This window comes from Otolemur garnettii, unplaced genomic scaffold (genome assembly GCF_000181295.1).
Source record: "Otolemur garnettii isolate 467f Iridium unplaced genomic scaffold, OtoGar3 scaffold00073, whole genome shotgun sequence".
Lineage (NCBI taxonomy): Eukaryota > Metazoa > Chordata > Mammalia > Primates > Galagidae > Otolemur > Otolemur garnettii.
Window position 1 is genome coordinate 6,774,850 of NW_003852468.1, and position 9,888 is coordinate 6,784,737.

Here is a 9,888-nt window from a genome sequence, read left to right on the forward strand (position 1 = left end):
TGAGACAGACTCTCACTGTGTCACCCTGGGTAAAGTGCTATGGTGTCACAGCTCACAGCAACCTCACACTCTTGGGCTTAAGTGATTCTCTTGCCGCAGCCTCCCAAGTACCTGGGACTAGGTGCCTGCTACAACACCCAGCTATTTTTTGGTTGTAGTTGTCTTTGTCGTTTGGCAGGCCCAGGCTGGATTCGAACCCTCCAGTTCCAGTGTATGTGGCTGGTACCCTAGCCTCTGAGCTATAGGCGCCGAGCCAATGATGGTATTTAGTGGGGATTGCATTGAATCTGTAGATCGATCTGGGAAGTATAGACATTTTGACAGTTTTGATTCTTCTCAGCCATGAGCATGGTATATTCTTCCATTTGTTAATGTCTTCTGCTATTTCTTTTCTTAGAGTTTCATAATTTTCTTTGTAGAGATCCTTCACCTCTTTTGTTAGGTATTTCCTAGGTCTGTCCGTCTGTCTGTCTGTCTTTCTTTTTTTTTTAGAGCTACTACGAAGGGAATTATGTCCTTGATTAGCTTCTTAGCTCCTCATCATGGCTGTTATTGGCATATCCAAAGGCTACTGATTTGTGGACATTGATTTTATATCCTGAAATATTACTGTATTTTTTGATCACTTCCAGAAGTCTTGTGGTTGAGTCTTTGGTAAGTATATAGTCTTTGGTCTAAGTATATAATCATATTGTCAAAGAGCAAGAGTTTGACTTCCTCTACCCCTATTTGGGTGCCTTTTTTTTTTTCCAGAGACAGAGTCTCACTCCATTGCCTTTGGTAGAGTGGCGTCACAGCTCACCGCAACCTCCAGCGATCCACCCCCCTCAGCCTCCCAGAGTGCTAGGATTACAGGCATGGGCCACTGTGTCCAGATAGACTTGTCCAGATATATCCTGTTTTAACATTAAAAATAACAATGTGGGAAAAAAAAAAAACTTTAAGGCACAATTGACCATATACAATAGACCCTCTGTATCCTTGGGGTTTGGTTTTGTTTTTGAGACAGAATCTCACTTTGTCACCCTCAGTAAAGTGTGGTATCATTATAGCTCACAGCAACCTCAGACTCTTGGGCTCAATCCATTCTCTTGCCTCAGCCTCCCAAGTATCTGAGACTACAGCTATCTGCCACAACACCTGGCTGTTTTTAGAAATGATGTCTTGCTTTGGCTCAGGCTGGTCTGGAACCTGTGAGCTCAGGCAGTCCACTTGCCTCGGCCTCCCAGAGTGTTTGTATGCTTGGATTTTGCATACATGGATTCAACCAAGCGTGGTTGGAAAATATTTGGGAAAAAATTGGACGGTTGTATCTGTACTGAACATGTACAGATTTTTTTCTTATTCTGTCCTAAACAATACAGTATAGCAACTATTTATATGGCGTTTACATTATATTAGATATTATAAATAATCTTGAGATGATTTAAAGTATACAAGAAGTAGCTGGTGCAGTGGTATGGCACCTATGATCCCAGCACTCAGGAGGCTGAGTGAGAGGATCGCTTGAGTCCAGGAGCTGGAGTCCGTAATGCATAATGATAGTGCCTGTGACTAGCCACTTCATCCCAGCCTAGGCAACAAGGGAGACATCTCCTTAAAAAAAAAAAGTATATGGGAAGATGTACTAGACTTTGTATATAGACTATATGCAAACACCATACCCTTTTTTATAAGGGACTTCAGCATCTGTGGATTTTGAAATTAGGGGAGGTCCTGCAACCAATCCTCCCACTGAAACCAAGGGATGGTCCACCCCTTGCTCCAATTTGAGGAAGATGAGAGTTCTAGCCCATCCACGCCCCATTTGACAAAAGGGGGCTTAATAGAGGATAGGAGTTGTTTGTGTAACATCCAGATTCACATTATTATTGATATATGTATATGCTTTTTTAAAAGACTATAAAAAATGAATCATCCTAGAGAAACCTTTTTTCCCCTTCTTTTCCCACTGTTATTTTGGACATCATTCCATACTTGCACACAAATCTCTGCTTCATCCTTTTAAACATAATATTCAGCCAGGTTGCTAGATTTGACTGGTTATTATACATAGGCACCAGCTGAGGGGCTGAAACCAAGCCATAGGTCCACATGTCAATACTCTGTGCCACTCTGCCCCTTCCCAGAAGGATGCTGTCCTCACTCTGCTCCAACAGCCCACACTGGCCCATCTCTCAGGCTGCATATCCCTCTCATTCTGCTTAAGATCTAACATTTATGCTGGGCTAACCCTCTGTGGCCACCCTCTGAACCTGGAATGGGCCTTGATAGGCCACAGTGGGCAGCCACCCTACACCAAGGCTCTCCTAACCCTGTCCTGGCATTAGGCATCTGCCTTATTCTGATCCTCCTCGTCTCCTCCAGACTGTTCAGGGAGATGAGAAAAGAAGGCAGTAGGTTTTTGAGCTCAGTAATGTCTTTGGTCGCTTCTAAATGATACTGTTGGATCTGAGGGTTAATATATTATAGACCTAATACTTCCCATGTTTTAAACTACTTTGAGGCTAAGGGCGGTGGCTCACGCCTGTAACCCCCGCACTTTGGGAGACTGAGGTGGGAGGATCACTCGAGGCTAGGAGTTCAAGACCAGGCTGGGCAACAAAGTAAACCCCTGTCTCTACAAAATAATTTTTTTTTTTTTTTGAGATAGAGTCTCACTATGTCACTCTCAGCAGAGTGTCGTGGTGTCACAGCTCACAGCAATGTCAAACTCTTGGGCTTAAGTGATTCTCTTGCCTCAGCTGCCCAAGTAGCTGGGACTACAGGCGCCTGCTATGACGCGCGACTGTTTTTTGTTGCAGTTGTCATGGTTGTTTAGCTGGGCCAGGCCGGATTTGAACCTGCTAGCCTGGGTGTATGTGGCTGGTGCCATAACCACTAGGCTATGGGTGCTGAAACTACAAAATAATTTTTTTTAATTAGTTAAGTGTGGTGGTATATGCCCATACTCCTAATTGCTTGAAGGATTGCTTGAGCCCATGAGCATGAGGCTACAGTGAGCTATGATCTCTCCATGGCACTCTGTTTTGGGCGACAGAGTGATAAACCCTGTCTCTTAAAAAATAAAAATAAAAACAAAAAATAGTACTTTAAGGGATATGAGACATTGTTTTGATAACCATGTTACTGCAGGTTCACTTTTGTTGCTTTTATACCGTCAAGCAAGATAAAATATGCAAAGAATGTATTATTTGAGAACTTAAGAAGTCTTTTAGCTTTTTAGCTTTAGAACTAAGTAGGAAGTTACATTGTATAGTGGATATGAATGTATGTTTTGGGGAGAGCCTGTTGTGTCTGTTGTTAAAAATTCGTGACATTTACATCTTTTTATATAACTCTTGAGTGAAAAAAGTAGGATATAATTATGTATACACTATAATTCCAGCTACATAGAAATACTTTTAAAAAAAGACAGAGGAGGCATGCAGTGCCTGTGTCTCAAAGGAGTGGGGTGCCAACCCCCTGTGCTGGAGGTGGGGGGTTCAAACGCAGCCCTGGCCAAAAACTGCAAAAAAAAAAAAAAAAGACAGGAGGCTCAAGGCCTGTAGCTCAAGCAGCTAAGGCACCAGCCACATACACCAAAGCTGGTGGGTTCGAATCCAGCCCGGGCCTGCCAAACAACAAGGACTAAAACCAAAAAATAGCCAGGTGTTGTGGCAGGCACCTATAGTCCCAGCTACTTGGGAGGCTGAGGCAAGAGAATCGTTTAAGCCCAGGAATTGGAGGTTGCTGTGAGCTGTGATGCCATAGCACTCTACCCTGGGCAATAGCTTAAGGGTCTGTCTCAAAAAAAAAAGACAGAGGAAATACACCAAAATATACCAGTGTTTATACTGAGATGGTAGACTTATAGGTATTTTACCCCATTTTCTCTCTTTTTAGAATTTTTTAAAAGTGGTAGTGGTACTTTATGATTTTTCTTTTTTTTTACTCTCTCTCTTTTTTTTGACAGGGTTATGCTTAGACACCCAGGTTGGAATGTAGTAGCATCATCATAGCTTACAGCAACCTCAAATCCTGGACTCAAGTCAGCCTTCTGCGTCAGCTTCCTCCATAGCTAGAACTACTGGCACAGACCACCATGTCTGGCTGATTTTTTCATTTTTTAGAGACTGAGTCTCACTGTGTTGCCCAAGCTTTTCTCAAACTCCTGGCCTCAAGCAATCCTCCTGCCTCAGCTTTCCAAGTCAGTGGTATTATAGGCGTGAGCTACCATGCCCAACTCTATTTCTTAGTATAGAGGGTTTTTAAAAAAATTTTTTTTATTAGGCTCAGCGCCCATAGCTCAGTGGTTAGGGTGCCAGCCACATACATTGGGGCTAATGGATTCAAACCCAGCCAGGTCCTGCTAAACAATGACAACTACAACAAAAAAAGTAGCCGGGCGTTATGACAGATACCCATAGTCCCAGCTACTTGGGAGGCTGAGGCAAGAGAATCACTTAAGCCCAAGAGTTTGAGGTTGCTGTGAGCTGTGATGCCACAGCCCTCTACAGAGGGCAACATATTGAGACTCTCTCAAAAAAAATTTATTTTTATTAAATCATAACTATATATATATGAGGTACAATGTGATGATTTGATATACAATGGAATGCTGATTAATATAACCATCAAACTGATTAATATCATCACCTCACTTATTTTTAGTGGTAAGACATTTACAGTTCACTCTTAGTTATTTAGAAATATACCCTTGCATAGTACACATTAGTCAAGATCCCATCAAATGCCCTCCCACCTCCCACCAGACACCTTCTACCTTCCCTTCCTTCCTTCCTCCTCTCCTTCACTCTTAGTACACTATATTTGTGTTTTGTCGTTAATGAGAGAGTATAGATTTTTGTTTGTTTGTTTATTTTTTAACAGAGTCTTATTTTGTCACCCTCAGTAGAGTGCCATGGCATCACAGCTCACAGCATCTTCCCGCTCTTGGGCTTAGGCGATTCTCTTGCCTCAGCCTCCCTAGTAGCTGGGACTACAGGCCCCCACCACAACGCCCAGCTATTTTTTGTTGTTGTTGTTGTTGTAGTTTGGCCTCGGCCATGTTTGAACCCGCCACCCTCAGTATATGGGGCCAGCGCCCTACTCACTGAGAGACAGGCGCGGCCCGTGTCAGTGTTTTATATTGGTTTCATAATAAAATTGAGATTTTATTTTATTTTATTATTGTAAAATTTTATTATTTTAAAAAATTGGATACTTTTTTCCCCATTCTTGAGGTACTTTACTAAGAAGGATGTCTTTCAGCTCAGTCCAGGTAAATATAAATAATGTAAAGTCTCCATCCTCTTTTATGGATTTGTTAATCCATTCATGGGTTGATGGACATTTAGGCTGCTTCCACAACTTGGCAATTATGAATTGGGCTGCAGTAAACATTATGGAGCAGATGTCTTTGTTGGAAAATGATTTTTATTCTTCTGGGTAGGTACCTTGTAATGTCATTGTGGAATCAAATGGAAGGTCAACTTTTAGACCTTGAGAATTCTCCATACTTTTTCCCAAAAAGGCTGTATTAGTTTGCAATTCCACCAGCAGTGTAGAAGTGTTCCCTTCTCTCTGTATTCACACCAATACCTGCAGTTTCGGGATTTTGTGGGCTAATCTTACTGGACTTAGGTGATATCTAAAAGTGATCTTGATTTGCATTTATCTGATATAAGACAATGAGCATTTTTTATGTGTTTGTAGGTCATTTGCCTATCATCTTCAAAAGCTTTCTGTTCAAATCTCTTGCTTACAAAGAAATGAGATTGTTTGATCTTTTCTTATTAATTTGAGTTCTCTGTAGATTAATTTGAGTTCTCTGTAGATTCTAGTTATCAGACCATTGTCAGAATCATAACATGCAAAAATCTTCTCCCCTTCAGAAGGCTGTTTGCTTTTGTTGCGGTGCCCTTAGCAGGGCAGAAGCTTTGTAGCTTGATCAATCCCAGTAATATATTTTTAGTGTTGCTTCAATTGCCAGGGTTGTTTTCCTCATGTCAAAAATCAAATCGTAATACCCAAAGCAATCTGCAGATTTAATGCAATCCCTATCAAAATACCAATGTCATACTTTAAAGAACTTGAAAAAATAGTACTTTGTTTTGGGCAGTGCCTGTGGCTCAAAGGAGGAGGGCACTGGCCCCATATGCCGGAGGTGGTGGGTTCAAACCCAGCCCCGGCCAAAAACTAAAAAAAAAAAAAAAGTACTTTGTTTTATTTGAAATCAGATAAAACTTCTAATAGCCAATACACTACTTAGAGAGAGTTAAAAGGAATAATTAGATCAAAAAGATTAAATGGGATTTTATTTAATTATATGAATAGTAACATTGCATTAATGTGATAAATTTTTTTTTTCTGGATTTCAGCACGGGCAGTCAGATGGCATGTTAGGGTCATCACCGCTAATGTGATAAAATTCTAAAAGTTTCATGTTATTCTTGTTATATGTAATTTTCCATATTGGGGCATTTTGTAATTTTCTTCTGCTGAAACTTTTCATTTGACTGTTGTACCTAAGCTGTCTTTAAAATTTATCTATGAGCCAGCCCTTTTCATCCCCCACGCAGGAGTCTGATACCAGTCCCCGTGCCCCATACTTCCATACTTCTGGGGGTACATGTTAAGCACTCTGAGTGGTTATCTTGAGGTTCCAGTCCCTTGACTTGAGGGAGGCAGGAAGTACCTCCCCCTTTCCCTTTTAGAGGAAGGGGAACGCTTACCGCCTAGTGTCTTTAATGAAGTCCTAGCATCCCTTGTAATCCTCACAATTAATGAATTATAATTCTCCTGTTCTAAAGCCTTGAGGAAAATAATGAACTGATGCCAGGAGAGCCAGTTTTGGGCTACTCTACATTGTTGTTTGTTTTGGTTTTTTAACTTTTATGTTCATCTTGCAAGCTACCCCACTTTATAAGCTTGCTACTTGCTCTTAGAATATGAGGAACAATTGACTCCTCTTGTTCTGAGTTTGTCCTTTGAGGTCCCTGGAACTCAGACAAAACAGAAAGAGTTGCACTTGACATCCTGTTATATTAGCTTCTATTATTGTTATGTCTGCCCTCTCTATTGCTAGGATATCCTATCCATCTATCCTGTCTGTGACTAAACGAGTAATACGTAATGGTTAAGCGCACAATCTTTGGAGTAAAGCTGAGTTAGGTTTGTGTTTTCTTTGGTAACTTTCTTGACTAGCTCAGCCTCAGCTTCCTCATGCACAAAGAATAAAACTTTCTACTATTATAAGTAGTAATAGCTATCTGTCAGGGTTGATGTGAAAATTAAATGCACTAATAAAAGTAGGTACTTAGCATGGTACTTAACGCATGCAAGCACTTATTAATAATTATTATTTGTAATCACATTGCAATGCAAGTATACCTCTTCTTATCCTCCTGGACTTTCTCTCTTTACCTTCCTGTTTGTTGAAATATTTGGATATTGGTAGTTAGCTTCCAGTGCTGATATGAAATATGTGTACTGTAAGACTGAATTAGTCTGAGAGCACTGCCTTGACCTCAGTCATGCTGTTAGATGGCATTAAATACTCTCCTATCAACATATAACCTTTATGGGATAGGAACAGTGGTGTGGGTAATGAACCATATCATTAGACTGTTTGGAAAATATTTTTTAGTTAGGATTAGACTATATATATTTCTTTTTTGTTTTGTTTTCTCACTGTGTACCCTGGGTAGAGTCACAGCAACCTCACACTTTTGGGCTCAGGCCATCCCCTTGCCTCGCCTCCCGAGTAGCTGGAACTACAGGCACCCGCCATAATGCCCAGCTAGGTTTTCTATTTTTAGTAGAGACAGAGTCTTCCTCTTGCTCAGGGTGATCTCAAACTCCTGTGCTCAAGGGATCTACCTGTCTCAGCCTCTCAAAGTGCTAGGACTACAGACTGGAGCCGCTGTGCCTGGCTTATATTTCATTTTTTTGAAATACCTTTTTAAATTAGTTTTTCTTAGGTGAATTTAGTTAAATGTTATAAAAATGCTGGGGGGTGGGGGTTGTTCTTTGTTGTTTGGTTGTTTTTTTTTTTTTTCAGGTTAATGTGAGGGTACAAACAACCAGGTCAAAATATTTGATTTGGTTAGAGTCCCTCTTATGCTTAGGTCTCACACACAAAAGGTGTGCCAAACACTCCCATCCCATTCCCATTCAGTGAGAACCTCAATCCCCTTCTGCCTTCCTTATTACTTCCAACTTGAATTAAAATGAGTTTTTCTCCCTATTAGATTGTCTACTGGCTTCATATTAGTATTAAGTACATTGAATTCTTGTGATACTTTACTAAGAAGAATGTGTTTCAACTCCATCCAGGATATTACAAAAGATATGAACTCAACATCTTTTTATGGCTGTACATGTACCACAATTTGTTAATCCATTTCTGAGTTGATGGGCATTTAAGTTGTTTCCATGTCTTGGCAATTGTAAATTGAGCTGCAGTAAACAATCTAGTGCAAATGTCCTTATGATAAAAATGATGTTTTTTTTTCTTTTGGGTAGATGCCTAGTAGGGGAATTGTGGAGTCAAATAGGAGATCTAATTTGACAACTTTGAAGGTTCTCCATACTTCTTTCCAAAGAAGCTGTATTAGTTTGCAGTCCCACCATCTTTTTTTTTTTTTTTTTTGAGATAGGGCCTCAAGCTGTCCCCCTGGGTAGAGTGCTGTGGCATCACAGCTCACAGCAACCTCCAACTCCTGGGCTCAAGCGAGTCTCCTGCCTCCGCCTCCCAAGTAGCTGGTACTACAGATGCCCACCACAACGCCCGGCTATTTTTTGGTTGCAGCCATCATTGTTGTTTGGCAGCCTGGGCTGGATTCAAACCCGCCACCTTAGGTGTATGTGGCTGGTGCCTTAGCCACTTGAGCCACAGGCGCCGCCCCACCATCTTTTTTTTTCTTAACTTTAGTTGCTTTAAATACATTTATATCTGATAATAAGATTGCAACACCTCTTTTCCTGATTTCTATTTGCCTGAAGTACTATTTTCCATCCCTTAACCGTGAGTCTTGATTTGTCCTTCAAAGTTAGAAGCATTTCCTGGAGATAGCATATGAATGGCTTATGCTTTTTTAACCAATCACATCCTTTGGCTGAAATATAATATTTATTCTAAATAAAAGATTAATAGAATGAGGTTAGCCTCTAAAGTTACATTAATGTGGTAAATTGCATGTGAACTTGATGTCCACCCTGTATATGTTTATAACTTATAAATAAGTACAAATCAGTTTTTTTTGTCATAGGACTTTTTAAATTTTAAAAATTATTTTAATTATTTTATTTTATTTTTGTAAAGACAGGGTTTACTATGTTGCCCAGGCTGGTCTTGAGCTCCTGGCCTCAAATAATCCTCCTACCTTAGCTTCCCAAAGTTCTAGGATTATAGGCACTAGCCACCGTGCCTGGAATCTTCATAGGAATATGAGATCAAAATTAGAGACCCCTGAATTAGTGCCCCTTCTGAAAATGTCCTTCTATTCTAAACATAGTATGATATGTAGTATTAAATTCTGGCTTTTTCAGTTGTAGCAATGTATATGACCGTAGAAAGTCATCTACCTTTCCTAAGGGTAGCCTGCCTTTCCTTGTCTAGAAAATGAAGATATCATGCACTATAATGATTGTTGAGAGGATTGTATCAGATTATGTGAATAGTACCTGGCAAACAATAAATGTACAAAAACCATTCTCCCAATTGTGGTGTAAATTACCATTTAAATAGATTATTTTGGTGTTATTCATTTATACTTAAAATATTCCAAGATGCTTTCTCATTCTACAAATAGGGCAGCTTCAAGGCATTGGAGGCACTTACAGTAATAGGTGTGGCAAAGGTTTCATAAATCTTTGCTCTTTAAACATTCTTTTTTTTTTTTT